The sequence below is a fragment of the Anabrus simplex genome, chromosome 1 (genome assembly GCF_040414725.1).
Source record: "Anabrus simplex isolate iqAnaSimp1 chromosome 1, ASM4041472v1, whole genome shotgun sequence".
NCBI classification, from domain to species: Eukaryota; Metazoa; Arthropoda; class Insecta; order Orthoptera; family Tettigoniidae; genus Anabrus; species Anabrus simplex.
The window spans coordinates 608,068,742-608,086,300 of record NC_090265.1 but is presented as its reverse complement, the minus strand read 5'-3'; positions in this window follow the sequence as shown (position 1 = coordinate 608,086,300).

The window sequence follows — 17,559 nt, the reverse complement described above, 5'->3', positions numbered from 1 at the left end:
ACGTCACATCCCATCTCTGATATATACTACAATTCTCACTGTACAGGTATTGAGTGTTATACTACACATACGTATATATGTGTATACATCTAAGTGCAATCTTGCAAGCAACAGGCAATTGCAAAATTGAATAAAACGGATAATTACAATAATAGTACAATATCACAGATAACATAATAAGAATACTGACATAATAATAATAATAATAATAATAATAATAATAATAATAATAATAATAAAATACAGATAAAATCATACAATAATAAAAATACAGATATCATCTTGTAACGGGATTTGAACCGTTACAATACCTACATACTAAAATGCTTGTACAAACAAACCTACTATAAGGACAAATTACATTTACACAAAAGAGAAAAATAATATAAATCATGTAGGTAGGCCTATTGTGTTTTGGTTGCCAAATCATGCCTTTCTTTTTATCTTGGATGGCCCGGGCTTGGGCTGGCACGATGATTGTCTCGATGGCTGTGATGGACGCTGGGAGAGGCGCCCAGTCTGTAGCCGGGTCATCTTCATCGTCCGAGCATTTCAGCTCCACATTGGGGATGTTAACGCACAATTTGCCACCGCATGACTGGCAGAGGACTGAGCAGTGGAGCCCAGCCTTTCTGCACGAGCAGCTCCCAGAGCACCATTTCTTGCATTTCGCAGAAGGGCAGGAGGTGCGGGATCCATGATGGTGGGGATGGGGGAGAGTCCCTGAGAAGACAGCTTCCACCTACAATCAGTGGGATTCAAGTTGACTCCACGCCACTTCTGCACTTGGAGGTAGCACCTTGCTGTATGGTGGCCTGCGGCATCTTACATCGGTGGCAAACGGGCGAGTTTATGCTCGTTGAAGTGACAAATGTCTTATACCTCAGGAAATCCAAAATATTCCTCGCGATGTCACCCCCATATACAGCCACAAAGCACTTGATGCCTGCTTCTCTCATGGCTTGTGGGGTGGAGTCTGGCCGAAGGAAGACCACCACTTGCTGAGCAAGTGGTTCACTCTTGCTCAGGAATGTGGTGATTTTGGTCTTTCCTTGGCCAAGCGGTGCTGAGGGGGTATCGCACCCGGTAAACACGTTGGTGAATAGTACTGTCCCTGGTGATCGCTAGGAATCCTGGTGGTTGTAGCAGACCGTAGAGTAGTGACAGCAACCAGCTTCGCCCTTCGTGCTCTTCTGAAGGTAGACGTTTTTCTCTTCAGCGCCTAAACCATTGAGAAGAACGAGCAGGTCGATGTCTTCTCCCACTATGACGACCCAATCAGCTACTGCTCTTTTGAAAGCGCCGCCATGACGATCTCTCGATCCGCATCTTCTTCGGCAACAGCGACTTCTACTCCCTCCTTCTGAAAGGCGTCTTAAAGAAGAGTTATTAGGCTCTCCTGTTGTTCTAATTGCCCCATACATACTCTGGAGCAATTTGAATTACTGTGGATTCATCGAACGTCAATTCGTAGCTGGAATGAGCTGCGTAGCGTCAGAGTCGTTCCGCTGTTTCGGTGGGGGTTTTTTTGTAGCATCTTCGGGGTAGCCGTCAGAAACGATGGAGACGTTCTTCCCAAAGTGGTTACGAACGTAGGTGGTATAACGCGCCAAACGTGCTTGAACTGTGCTCTTCCGCTACCACACGACCTTGTGCAAGAGGTAGCCACCATCCAAAACGACGTGAGTACTGGCATCTATCGGCGTGTGTCTGGAAAGAGGAGTGAAGGCAGAGTACAGAGTGGATTTTGTGCCCTTGAGCATCCCTTGCTCATTGAACAGAGACATCGGGAACCGGGCCAACACATACTTGAAGTCATCCTTTACATCCTGTTCAGATTGCTTTGCAATACACACTCGCTGGAAAATTGTGAGCGGATCCATAGCTACTCTTCTGTGTTCCTCCGGCAATTTAACGTATGAGGTGATCGATGCCAGCGTGGTAACTTTTTTCTGTCGTACATTTGTCCCACAATTTTCATCACTCCCTCCGTTCCAACTCTCTGGGTCGTGTGGCAATTAATCTCAGGACCTATCAATAAACCACTACTGATAGTAAGTAAACTGTCAGTTTTGGGAAATAGAGGGTGGAGAGCAAACCAGTTTTTGAGTTTTTCCATATCACTGTTATATCGTATGATTCGAGAAGGTCTCATGTCTACATGCTGCTCTCCAGTAGGACATGAGATGCTGTGAAATCTTTCAAGTTCTTCACATATGTTCACCATAAACACCATTCCTGTTGTCCACCTGACCAGCACACTGTCGGAGATTCCCTTTCGTTGGGTCAACCCACCGTAGGTCTTAATGGATCACATCAGCTTCTGTTCAGTTGTTAGGTCTGACCACAACCCAGACCAAAACTTGTCAGACCGGCAAATGGTGAATGATCCTTTTGTAAACATGTCGTATTCACTTTTATCCATCCGATCTTGTAGAACCATCATATCCTGAAGGTAGAGGTGCGCGCTCTTAGCGTACAAAAAATGTCCAGCTGCGTGGAAAAAAGGGGGCATCTTGTGGACACTGTACAAATGAAGGTTCCAATAAAAAACCATAAAACCATAAAAGGACGTGAGAACAGTTTATTTGCATTTCCCCCCAAACCCGCTTATGACTGTTTTTGGTTATCTGCCATGTTTGAGAGGACCGCTGGGCCTATAGGTACCAGTCTGGTCTCATATTAAAGCTAATTAAATTTACTACAACTCCATTTCATATAATATTTCACGTGGGATGCGTATTTTAGAAGATATTTCACAAAGTAAGTGACCGTTTCGAAAAAAAATCACCTTTTGGAAAAAATTGCCTATTTTCGAAGAACTGTATCCTGTGAACCAATGGCTGTTTAGAGCTCGCCCTGGTATCAAATTGTAATAAATTTAGTCTACATTAAAAGTATGTAGAGTGGCTATACCGGTCAGACCCTTCCTTCACTGAGATATTGAGCAAAACCTGAAAAAAGTCCGAAAATTTCATGGTTTTTTGGGTACACCGTCGCTCGCACAGCAGTTTGAAAATTGCAAATCTGGTTTCTTAATATTGGTTTAGGTCCTAACAACATATAAAAAATACAGAACGACAGGTCCTTTTGCAAGCACGATCCCCTTTTCATGTCTAACTTGACTGGGCTATATGGCCAGCGGCGTATTTTATTCAGGGTGAGTCACTTAACATTACCGCCGACAACATATCTTAAACACGCCGAGTGAGTTGGCCATGCGGTTTAGGTTGCTTAGCTGTGAGCTTGCATTCGGAAGATGGTGGGTTCGAATCCAACCGTCTGCAGCCCTGAAGATGGCTTACCGTGGTTTCCCATTTTCACACCAGGCAAATGCTCGGGATGTAACTTAATTAAGGCCGGCCGCTTCCTTCCCAATAACATCCCTTTTCCATTCCTGCATCGCCGAAAACATTCGATATATTAGTGCATCGTTAAACCACTAGCAAAAATATTACTAAACAACAAAGAATTCTGAAAAACAACTTTCACAGATGTAACGTTAGTGAGAGAGGGGCTCAAATAATTGGTGGATATAATTAAAACTATACGGAAGTGTAATTTTTACGCAAACTTCCATATTTTAAAAGGAAAACTCATGATTTGCAGCATAATTGAAGGGCCAGGAGAAAAAGATGAACAGTTAAGTTATCTTCCTTCAGAACTAAAAAAAAACCCGCAATTTTCTTTTCGAAAGCTTACCAGGGAAACAAAGGAAGTTGCATAATCATATGCTTTAAATAAATGAAGTTCCAAATGTAGTAAACTGAGTTAGAAATTCAGGGCCTATGAAACTCTCACGAATGAAATAGGGGCCTAATCATTTTTATAGAGTATGATGAGATGAGGCCTCGTTAATAAAGGAGCCGTATAGTATATGTCTCTCAGTCATGGCCATCTGTCAATATTTCACAACACAGTCTGCACGGTTGCTAAGTAACATCGCGTCACACATTTCTGTATCGCTAATTTTATGGCTCATATTTTCAGTTAATCCCCAGCCATAAGAAATATCAATGTCAAAACGAAAAGAAGGGAAGAGACAATGAAATGTGTTAAAAAATATGGTACATCGAATTTCTGTCGACTTGAAACGTCTTTCAAAATGGGGCCGAGAGGGCGGAGAGGGCTTGCCAAGCAAAAATTCGAAGAAACGCTTTTCATGAAACATTTCAACACTTTACAGTCCAAAAAGTATTAGATATAACTTACTGGAATGGTTTTGATATTATTTGATATGATTTTAAAATAGAAAGATGAACATAAAAAACGTGAGCATGATAGCTGACGTAATGCAAAAGACGCTATCACAAGATGGCCGTAAAATTATGGTATGCTTATGACATTCGAAAGTCGCCTACCGCGCGGTGTAACATGGCGTTTAGATGTCGTGCAGAGGCGAGTGAAATGTCGTGTGATTTGTCTCGATTTGGCCGTACGGTTAGGGGCACGCAGTTATGAGCTTGCGTTCGAGAGATAGTGGGTTCAAACACCACTATCGGCAACCCTGAAGATGGTTTTCCGTGGTTTCCAATGTTCACACAAGGCAAGTACTGGGTCTGTACCTTAATGAAGGCCTCGGCCGCTTCCTTCCCACGCATAGTCCTTTCGTATCTCATCGCTGCCATAAGACCTATCTGTGTCTGTGCGACGTAAAGTCAACTTGTAAAAAAACTCTCGACGAGATCTATCAGAAAACACCCCCAAAAATAAAATGTGACCTAAATGTGACATATATTGCAGGTTTTGTGACTGAAAATTGATTAAATTTGGTATACTTCATAAAAATGTCCAAATGTAATACTAATAAACGGAGAAAAGACTATATCAAACGCATGCGCGAGGAAACTAGACTCAATAAGGGGTCGAAAAAGACCAAAAGTGGAACGAATGAGGTGGCTACGGGAGAGTCACGAATTTGAACCTAAAGTACTGGCTTCTTCCAAAAGCAAATGACGAATCAAACGATATTATAAATCATACCTCTTTTACTTCTCACATCAACGAGTGAGTTGGCCCTGTGGTTAGTTGTACTTTAGACTGAAAACAGTAGAAGCGGATTATGGGATCAGCAGTGTGGCTTGTGGCCTCCGGAGAGGCCTGGTGCAGGTCTTTTGATTTGACATCCGTAGGTGACCTGCGCGTCGTGATGAGGATGAAATGATGATGAAGACAACACATACAATACATACACTCAGTTCCCGTCATGGTTAAAATTCCCGATCATGCCGGAAATCGAACCCGGGACCCCTGTGACCAAAGGCCAGCACGCTAACCATTTAGCCATAGAGGCGGACGGATCAGCAGTGATTCTTCATATTTCCAAGCAGTCTGCAGAGTGAATGAGTGTGTGGAGTATTCCTAGCTGAATGGCTCCATTTATAAGCAGGTTAAGCACCGGACTTGGAAATATGAAAAATTTCAGGCTCTGATGGAATTCGTAATATTTTTTGGTTTTATGAACCACGAACTACGTTTACGTTTCGGAGACGCCGAGGTGCCTCAAATATTGGCTTATTTTACATGCTAATATATGTAGCGACTCGATGCTGGGGTACCGGATTCGATTCCCGGCTGCATTTAGTTAATTCTCTTGGCTGGAAGACTAGACGTTTGTGCCGTCCTAAGCATTTCTTAAACTGATACAAAACATTAACGTCCACCACATTGACAGGCAGTTCCCCATACTCTGTAAAAGAAACCTACACACGCTCGTCGGAGAGTCTGTCTTGCAACGTCTTCGCCAGCCTAGCAATAGCCACAAATAATAATAATAATAATAATAATAATAATAATAATAATAATAATAATAATAATAATAATACAATACGAGGATTGGGGCAAAAGTCATGACGACTATCTTTTTTCTTGTAGATATGTGAACGGATCACAAACGTATATGTGTCGTGTGGAAGTTCTGCAGGCATAGTGTGTATCCAGAACAGCAGATGGCTCTGTGATAGCTGGTAGTAGCGCAGCGAGGGCTGTGAAATCAGTCAGTTGGTGAGTGTCGTGCGAGATGGAAGTAACCTGTGTTGAGCAGCGCGCTTACATCCGAATAGCCGTTCTCCGAGGGAAAAATGCAATGGAATGTCACAGTGAATTAGTGGAAGCCCTTGGGAATAATGCCCTACCATACCGTACAGTAGCACGGTGGGTAGGAAATTTTAAGCAAGGACGTGTGTCAACCAGTGATGAGCAACGTTCGGGACGGCCTGTCAGTGTGCGGACCGACGTGGCACGTGCCGTCATCGAGCAGCTCCTGGATGAAGACAGATGATGGACGCTACTGGAGTTAGAGAGGGCAAGTGGCATCCAGAAACGCACGGTCCACAGGATATTGCGTAATGAGCCGCAACTGCGCAAAATCGCATCGCGGTGGGTACCGCATGCACTGACGGAAGTTCAAAGGTGGGTGCGCAATGCAATATACTCCAACCACCTTGCACGCTGGCAACAGGACGGCGATCAATTCTTGTCACGAATAATCGCCATCGATGAATTTTTGGCCAGGGCATACGAACCAGAACTGAAACGTCAGTCCACGGAGTGGGGACATGCTGGATCACCTACGAGGCAGAAGGTCCGTCAGAATCCTTCCCCAGTCAAAGTGATGGTAAACGTCGCGTATGACGTCAGGGGTGTCATTGTTTTCCACTTTGTCCCACATGGCAGAACAGTGACCGCACAGTACTACAGGGACTTCCTGGTGAGACAGGTACGACGTGGCGTTCGGGAGAAACGTCCAGATCTTGTGGACAGTGAAATAATCCTGCACTTCAATGCAAAACCACATAAAGTTGAGTGTGTAGGGCAGCTACTGTGACGTTGCGCCCTGTGACTTTGATCTCATTCGAAAGATTAAGGAACCACTACGTGGTAGACGGTTTGCAACACGAGAGAACATTGCTAATGCTGTGCGCCAACAGGTGACCCGATTCATACATGGTGCGGCAAATGCTGAGGCGCCTTCCACATCGTTGGCATCGTGTGGTGTCAGTAGCAGGGGACTACTTTCAGAATCTTTAGGCTCAGGTTTGTTATGTCAACTTTACGTGTACTGTGTTGTTATTCTTTCGCACCGGGAAGGCCATATTGCCCTGGATACTACCGTAATAAATTAGTGTATTACGATATTTCAGTGCTATTCATTGTCCACACGTGTAGTTAACACCTTGTCCTTTCGTCTCTAAATGTCACATTTTCCAACCTGACTGGTATCTTCAAGGAAAAAATACTTGCCATGACGTTTGCCCCAACCCTCATAATAATAATAATAATAATAATAATAATAATAATAATAATAATAATAATAATAATAATAATAATAATAATAATAATAATAATAATAATAATGTAAGTTATTTACACGTACTTTAGTGCCTTTGGTGTGTTATTCTAAACCGTGAACTTCTCATAACTTACTAGAAGTGACTTACAAGTATTGTACAGTATTTTCAAGCACATCTCAGGCAATATCGCGAGGCGAGACGTCCTGAATTTCTCCGATAAATTCATTATATTATTAGAGAGAAGTAGACGTGACTTCCTGTTTACTCTTTCCATCATAACTCTGTAATTTACTACATCAATATCGGAACGGTTTACATTTACTGCGCTGCCTCGTGTATGTGTATGTGTATGTGTGTCTCTCCCTAAAAATCGATATGTGACTTGAAATACGTACCCAGGCCACGACAGTAAATGCAGGAAGTGGCAGGGTAGACAGTTTTAACATGCTCCTTGTTCACCACGGAGAAGAACTGATTGAAACAAAGACTAGGATGATAAAACGTAAAGTTCCCATTAGACTCAGGACCAGAGAAAAACGTCTTGACATTTTTCTTGGCTGGCAAATAATTGACTAACTCAGATTTAACATTTCACACAACTGTTGTGATAGTAGAACACGTTCATATTCCAATATTAAAAATGAAGTATTTTATTTTGGAATGCATTATTAGAACAGTTATGAAATAAATACAGTCATCAAGCAAAAAGTTGTGAGAAAAATATTTGAAAGACACAACAACCAAAAAGTTTTAAAGTATGAACTCGCTCCATGACACCTTGGTCTGTTCGCCATATTAGCTTTACTGAATATTTCCCTCCAGCATTGTCTTACTCCGATGTAAGCTGACAAACAAAACAAACCCCATGGCACTACAGCCCTTGAAGGGCCTTGGCCTACCAAGCGACCGCTGCTCAGCCCGAAGGCCTGCCGATTACGAGGTGTCGTGTGGTCAGCACGACGAATCCTCTCGGTCGTTATTCTTGGCACTTTAGACCGGGGCGGCGATCTCACCGTCAGATAGCTCCTCAATTCTAATTACGTAGGCTGAGTGGACCTCGAACCGGCCCTCAGGTCCAGGTAAAAATCCCTGACCTGGCCGGGAATCGAACCCGGGGCCTCCTACCCCTACACCACGGGGCCGGCGATGTAAGCTGACACTGATGTAGAATTATGAACTTAAGGGTATGCAAATATGTGACATTTCGCATAATATAGTCTGCCACTGGCAATATGATTAAGAAGTGGAGGAGCACATTTGTACACCTGTGGTCTGAAGAGGACTAATTCTTCCGAATGGGAATATTAAATAAAATATTTCTGAACACTCAATTGTTATGGTTATTGTCTTATGGCTGGGGGACATTTGAAAATAGGGATACAAAATGCGTGACACGATGTTACCTGGAAACCGTGCAGGCTGTGATGTGAAGAACTGATGAATGCCCGTGACTGAGAGCCATATAAAAGTCGCTTTATTTCATTTGTGGTAGTTTCATAATGTATGTATGTTCAGTCTTCAGCCCTAAGGCTGGTTGGATCCTCAACAGCTCTGCCATCAGCTGTCATAAATGGCCTAGGCATCACTGAAGAGGCGTACTAGGGAAATGAGGAGTGAGGTAGTTCCCCGTTGCTTTTCTCACCGAGCCAGAGTTGCTATGACATATCAGTCTGCCAAGCCCACTGAAATGCATGCACCAACCGACCCTATAAGCAACATTTTCACACCATTCATAGCAGGGACTGGCTGCAGAAGGAATGGCATTACGATCATCGCTCATACCTCAGCCAAGGATAAGACAAAGACAGATCTATGAAAGTAACAAAATTTCTCTAGCCCATACCAGAAGACATAGTGCACTGTAAACACTAGGTCCTGTCAGGAAAGGCATGAGTTTCATAATCCCTGAGTCAATTTCACCTTTCTATGCAGTGAAACCTACACTTGTCTACTCCAAAATTCCATACACAGTTCTCTCGATAACGATTCGTTAGATGCAAATGAATTAACCGTTATCAGTTTGAGTTTCGTTGTCCGGCTTCATGGCTAAATGATTAGCGTGCTGGCCTTTGGTCACAGAGGTCCAGGGTTCGATTCCCGGCAGAATAGGGAATTTTAACCATCATTGGTTAATTTCGCTGGCACGGGGGCTGGGTGAATGTGTCGTCTTCATCATCATTTCATCCTCATCACGACGCGCAGGTAGCCTACGGGAGTCAAATCGAAAGACGTGCATCTGGCGAGCCGAACTCGTCCTCGGACACTCCCGGCACTAAATGCCATACGCCAAATCAATTTGTTTTTTTCGAGTTTCGTTTATTGAAAGACATATTTATGATAATTTGATTTTCCTATAGGGAAATTTCATAGCATTTGTATATTTGATCAATTGAATAACCTGAGTATGTTTTATTGGATATTCTCTTTTTTTATATACTTGCTTTACGTCGCACCGACACAGACAGGTCTTATGGCGACGATGGGACAGGGAAGGGCTAGGAGTGGGAAGGAAGCGGCCGTGGCCTTAATTAAGGTACAGCCCCAGCATTTGCCTGGTGTGAAAATGGGAAACCACGAAAAACCACTTTCAGGGCTGCCGACAGTGGGGTTCGAACCTACTATCTCCCGAATACTGGATACTGGCCGCACTTAAGCGACTGCAGCTATCGAACTCGGTTTGGATATTCTCAATAGGGAGAATTAAATTAAGGTTTCCTAACTGAAACCCAGTGTACCGTCATTGTATTGTGCCTATCACAGAAGCGCTTGTAATGGTGTGACGACAGTATAATAGTGTTTTGGAGAGAAGTAGTTTTCCCACTGAGGAAGCATGATACTTGGGGCGAAACATAGGTTCCTTTTATTTTTACGTTTGAGCAACGTGAACTTTCACGAAGTTACCTGAAGTTCGTACTCCAAAACTGAGAAGTCACAAGATGAAAATTACGATGCTATGATGGTGGTGGTGATTACTGTTTCAATGGAAGTATAACCAAGTAATGTGCATCTCTTAACACTAACCAAAGAAAAGGAATGTAAGAAGAACGACAGTTCGAAGAATGAAAATACCGGAGAAAGGCTTATAAGAGCCATGGATGGCATGGGAATGGCCAATTTAGGCTTCACATATATAATAGAACTTGGGTCAAAGGAGAACAGGAGTTCGGTGGTGGTGGTGTTGATTATTGTTTTAATCAGATGGAGAAAATGTGAGGGGTCCGAGAGTTCAAAAATGAAGATATCGGCCAAACAAAGACAAAGGCCACGATGGGCGTGAATATGAAAGACTCTCTAGGCCTCGTGAATGTAATGGCGTCAAGGTCGAAAAAGAACAATAGTTGACCAAGAGAGGTTGGATAGGATATGTGAAATTGAGGATCCTGGTAGAAGTAAGTTGGAGCAATTCCAGGACTGAGCTAAATGCCCCGCGGTCGCCAACCTACTCTCCCAAGTTAAGGGCCCCTGGGGCACATTTTAGCCCCTTCTTACGATAGGCAGGGGTTACTGCGAATGTCATTTTACCACCCCTAATCACAGCGGAAACACGAGTTCACGAAGGGAAACCAGATAATAAAGATGACAGCGAGGATCCTGGTAGAAGAAAGTGGAAGCAATATCAGTCTCTCGTAGGTTCGCCAACTCATGCTCACAAAATGAGAGCCGCTGGGTATCCCCTTTCAATCACCTTTTACGACAGGGTGAATATTGTTCTATGGAACCCACTCGCAGGAGGATACGAAAATTATCCGATGAATACCTAACCACAAAATGTGACTCAGACAGTGGAGTGCAGGTGGCCTTCTCAGCTCAAGTTGACAGGTTTGGTCTTTGTTCATTTTGGTGGCATTACGTATTCAAAATGCTATTGTACTTGTGGGAATCGACGCTAGTGTTTGTTTATCGTAGTTTTTAGATGACGGCGAGGTGAGCAGCATGCGTATTAGTGGGCCGAGTACAGTCATCACAGGAGTCTAGCACGAATTTTGAAGAATGTATGAATGCTAAAATTTAAAAAAGAACAAATTTAGAATGAAATATATGCTGATTGTTCTAGGGCTAGTGACGTTAGAGGAAAAGGTACGCACTGCAGAGATGCCAATTGCAACAGATTTTCCGTAGTTTCTAAAATTGCGGGAGCGGTTTTGATTATTAAAGAGTTCACGAAATCGAAACACATTTCTAAATTTTTCATTTCGCCCGCGAAATTTTTTGAAAAGTTCATAAACAGGAGACTCACTGTTAACAAACCGTTCGTGAAAAAATTACTAGATAACGACATTTGTCTACAAACTATAACACATAGCATAACATTCGATACCATTCTTTGATAACTTTAGATTCCCAGCATATGTGCTCAGTTTCTTATTCTATTACCTCTGATTTAGTGATGAGTTTCATGCTCTTGTTGTAAATTTATATCGTATTGTGCAAACATTTATTCCAGTGAGGGAAGAACAACAGTAAATAAAACAACAAGATGTGTAAAAGTTAAAACAATGAAGAGCCGAGTGACTGTGTACAAAAATGATCTGCAACGAATCAGCATTCCCGAAAGCAATACACGGAAAGGTTTTCATGACTAGGATCATTGAAATGTTACCAAGGCACGTGTTTTGTGAATAACGTCTGTGATTTTTCAGTTAAATACGGAAGACAGGACACGAATACTGTCCACGCCATGCGAAATCTTAAAAAAAAGCGAAGAGTGCGGATGCATCGAAGGGCTATGCAGGACGTTACAAAGAGTATCAATAATAATATTAAAAAGGTGAATATTATTTTTCGTGATTCCTGGTTGAACATAACCCTCCCTTATCTGCAGTAGGCACTGCATCTGCGGAGAACAATTTTTCAGGCTGGCATCTCAGCCACTGTATCACCAAGGACTGTTCGACTGACTGAGCTATCATAGATTTGGCGCGTTACTGTATCTGACGACAGAGTCGGTTGACAGAGCTCCGAAATTAAACAAGCAGTAGTTCCTGACATGACCGATTATTTTTAAACACGCTATATTTGAATGTGTTCAAGTACACTCTTCGTGTCAGTAGATTTACTGGCATGTAAAGAACTCGTGTAGAACAAAATTCCAGAACTTGGTCGTTTCAGGAAACCGTAAACGAAGTTAGTGCGACGGCAAAGTAATACTTTTATTTCAAAAATTAAATTCCCAAGAGGGAACATCAGTTAAATTTCACGTTATTCGAATTCTTGTTCTGTCTTGGCTGGCCTTTTTCCTATTATCTGATGTGGTTTAATTTTTGTTTATTTTACAATTTGGCACAGATGGTTCTTATGGCGACAATGCGATAAGAAAGGGATAGGAGTGGGTAGGAATAGACCATGGTCTTAATTAAGCACAGCCCCGCATTTGACTGGGGTAAAAATGGGAAACCACGAAAAACCATCTTCAAGACTGTCGATATTGGATTTCGAAACCGAGTGGAAGCTGTTACCTACGTGACTCAAACCACGCAGCCGCTTGCTCGGTTCTACTGTAGTTTTACTACCAGATGCCCTCCCTGTATTGGGGAGGTATTCACTCACTATTTCATGTTTCTTTGGTGGCTACTAGTGTGATATAGCCTATTGTGTGTACATGAAAATATGTATTAAGACGATCATAAACACCTAGCGCCTGAGCTAGAAGAATTAACCAAACGTAGTCGAAATCCCCGATCCAGCCGGGAATGGAACCCTGGGATCTCTGAGCCGAAAGCTATTACGCTGAACATTCAGCCATGGAGCCGAACCTCAATTAAATTTCATCGGTGATGAATATTAAAATATTCGATCTCCTTGGGCAGTGGCAACCCAAGTGAAGAGCCCACTGTTACATCAGGCTGAAACACTTTAAATTTTACAAACGATCCTAAAGGATCGTGATCTCCGAGGATATATATATTTTTTTGCTAGTTGTTTTACGTCGCACCGATACAGATAGGTCTTACGGCGACGATGGGACAGGAAAGGGCTAGGAGTGGGAAGGAAGCGGCCGTGGACTTAATTAAGGTACAGCCCCAGTATTTAGCTGGTGTGAAAATGGGAAACCACGGAAAACCATTTTCAGGGCTGCCGACACTGGGGTTCGAACCTACTATCTCCCGAATACTGGATACTGGCCGCACTTAAGCAACTGCAGCTATCGAGTTCGGTGAGAAGGATATTAGTCAATTGTCTCCATCTCTTGCGGTCCTCGACCGGACGTGCTGCACCAAAGATGTTCAAGCCAGTTGTACTCTTGATAATGTTCAACCATCGAGTGGGAACTAGTCTACGATCTCATTTCCGGGAACATTTCCAAAAATAATATTTTTTTCTATGCTGTCATTCCCACGTTGCACAGTGTATCGTACAACTCCTTGTCTGCATATTGATTCTGAGGTTGAGCTTATTTATAATGGAATCATTGGTGCGAAATGATGTCCGAGGTATGCGTTACATTCTTCGCCAGCACCAAATTTCAAAATAATCTATTTCCTTCAGGTCTGTACCACAAAGAGTCCACGTCTCGGCTCAATAGAGGAAAATTGAAAATACTACACTGGATACCACTCTCATTTTCAGTGGTAACGTGATTGACCGATCCTTCCATAAACGGTACAAATTCGTCATTACATTTTTGGCCATAACTGTTCTTCTATTAATCTCAGAAGCATAGCTATATGACCTGGAAATTGCGGAACCAAGGTATAGAATCTCTGAGACGTTCTCCAATTCCTTGAAGATGTTTGTACCGGCTAATTTTTCGTCTCTTTCAACAATCATTATTTGTGTCTTGTTCATGTTAATTTATGGTCCATTTACCTCGTTGAAAATGGCTAAGGCACTTGCCGAAGATGGTGTAGCAGCTGAGTTTCTGAAAGAGACAGGCGCCATAGGTGTGCAGATCATCCCAGACAATCTGAGAAATGAGCTCTGTCATTTCCTTGTCATCACTAGCAATGAGTCCAGTATCGTCTGCAAAACGGAGGTTGGATATTTTCTTTGCCACCAACAGGAAAAACACCATTCCATTTCTGTAGTGTATCTCTCATTATGTACTCATTATACTTTGTGTATATTGAAGAGCACGGGTGAAGGTGTACAACCCTACTGGACCCCTTTTTCGATCTTGCAAATTCCCAGACAGTTTACCATTTATTTTAACCATAGCTGAGTTGACTTCATACAAATTCCCTATGAGACAAACCAGATGTGTAGGAACACCCATTTCTAATAAAACTTGCCATATTTTCTCCCGCTGAACACAAACAAAGGTCTTCCGGCATTGTAAAAAGCGGATGATAAGAGGAAGTTGAAATTCTCTGCTTTCTTTCAATCAACAGACGGATGTTTGACATATGTTCTCTTGTGCCTTTACCTCGGACAAATCCAGCTTGTTCAGGGGAATGGAATCTCTGAATCAAGGAAATTTTGACGCCTCTATTTAAGTATATATAGCAGGATCTTACTTCTATGTGTTTTGCTACACTATACACTGGAAGAGATCATGTGTAGTGGAGCTCCGCGATCATAACATCTTTTCTCGCGTTCTGTGTAGTGTTAGTGGGTATCAGGGAGTATTTGAGCATTTAATTGGTGCGGTGGTTGTGTGAACGTGTTATCTCAAGAGTCTAAAGCTTGTTTTAATTGATTTGAGGGCATAATTTTATTTCATTTATTGCCCTAAGTGCCTCCATGCTGGATTTTGCTACAATTGCTCCATAGATAAATTACTAAGAGTGTATTTTGGTTACTAACCTTGCCCTAACAACCACCCACTCGCTAAATTTTCTTGGTCTCCATAGATACTACCAACTAGATATATAACTCCACTCTTCCATTGAGGCGTTTCTAAGGCAACAGATCTTTGCCTACTGCTGGGAGCGATTTTGGTGGTCTGCGATAATACAACAATGGGAGTAAGATGCGTCGTTGCAGTCCATCTAGCAACAATCACCACTCTATCATCCACTAAAGTGTGGTGATTACTATGGCATATATGGCATGCTGTACTGCTTGTAGCCATAGGAGTGCAATCAGAGACAGTCGGCAACTAGAAAGACGCTCCTGGAGGATACCATCTTAATCTCCAAATGTCGAATAAGGTACAACTCCAACTACACCTGATTATGTCCACGAGGTCTAACAACCTCAGCAGTTTTTGGATCTCCAGTCGTCGTAGACTCTATGCCACTGGGCCAGCATTCCGAAACTGTCAAGGGCCGTGTGACTGTTGATGTGCACCAGCATTCCCACGTAAAAAGATTTCACGCACAGGCGTCATTTAGAAAGCAACAACATCTACTCAATATTAAAGTCCTGCGGCGATCGGCAAGTTGCGTCGGGGGCAGGATAGTGTAGTCTGGGAGCTCCTAGTGATGAGTCGGCACGTAGGCGGCGAGTGTGTGATCGCCGTTTTGCTCAAGGACAGACTGTAGAGCAATTCGTGTGCTACACCCGTGACTGAGCAGTCCTATTTAGGATCCCCTCTGCTCACCCTGAATGGGGAGGGGGCTATAAAAGGTGCCCTAAACATAGGCAGTCTAACTTCTCACCTGACTGGAATACCGCGTTCAGTGGGTACACCAATTAGCGGTAGAAACAAAAAAAAGATTTGCAACATGAATATAGCAACCTGGAATATTCGTACTCTGATGGAAACTAATGTAGATAACCGTCCAGAGCGACGTACAGCAATAATAAGTCGTGAGCTGAAGAAATACAACATTGATATCGCTGCTCTTAGTGAAACTAGGCGCGCTGGAGAAGGACAACTCAAGGTACATGGCGGTGGCTATACATTTTTCTGGAAAGGAAAAGATGAAAACGAATTGAGAATTCATGGAGTAGGTTTTGCAATAAAGAATGAGCTCATTCACAATCTTGATGAGTTCCCATCTGGAATTAATGAAAGACTCATGACACTCCGTCTGAAACTCAAGAACAACCAAAGAGCTACAATAATTAGTGCATATGCCCCAACACTGAAGTCAGAAGATGATCAAAAAGAAGCATTCTATAACCAACTTGATGAACTCCTATCGAATGTACCCAATTCAGATAAGCTTATTCTGCTGGGAGACTTTAATGCTCGGGTTGGCAGAGAATCATCACTTTGGCCTGGAACTATTGGTAAAGAGGGTGTAGGCAAAATCAACGCCAATGGAACCCTTCTACTCACGAAGTGTTCTGAATATGATCTTGTCATTACAAATACACTCTTCCGCCAGAAGGATAGATTTAAAACAACATGGTAACATCCCAGATCAAAGCACTGGCACTTAATCGACTACATTATTGTCCGCGCCAGAGATAAGCGCGATGTTCATATAACCAAAGTTATGACCGGTGCTGATGATTGCTGGACCGACCACCGCTTAGTTCGATCTGTGATGGCTATACAGGTTCCTCCAAAACGGAGAATTCAGGGGAAAGCGATAAAACACAAACTAAATACTGAACAACTTAGGAACAACGGTATCAAATCTGCCTATCAAGAACTATTGGCTGATAAACTTCCAAATGAATACCCAGAAGATATTGAGCAGCACTGGTCGTTATTAAAATCAGCTATTATAGCAGCTGGCAAAGAAGCAGTTGGTGTTAATAAGAAGAAACATCATTATTGGTTTGACGAGAACGACAAAGCAATATGTGACCTAATTGATGAAAAGCGGAAAGCCTACAACGTGTGGCAAAATGATCCAAATTCATTTCCCAAGAAACATAGATATCAACAACTCAAAACGGAAGTGCAGAAGAGATGCAGGATGATCAAGAATGAATGGTGGATAGGTAAATGAAAGGAAATGGAGAATTTAATCGCCTCCAACAACACTAGTGCCTTCTTCAGTGCTACCAAAGCAATTTATGGTCCCTCTACCAAAGGTCTTAATTGTCTAAAATCCATAGACGGTACTGAAGTTCTTAAAGACCCTGACTCGATAGCTTCCCGTTGGAAAGAACATTTTCAAGACCTCCTGAACAGAAACTCACATGTCGAGGAAGATGTGTTTGCTGATATTCCACAACAGCCAATTCAAGATCACTTAGGTGAAGTCCCTTCTATTCAAGAAATTGAGAAGGTCATTCATCAGCTGAAGAACAAATGGCACCCGGACAAGATGGAATTCCAGCCGAGCTCTTCAAGGAGGGTGGTCCTTTGCTAATTCACCATACACACATGTTGACTGTGAAAATATGGAACATGGGAACAATCCCTGCTGATCTACGGGATGCTTCCATCATCACTATCTTCAAGAAAGGGGATAAGACTCTGTGT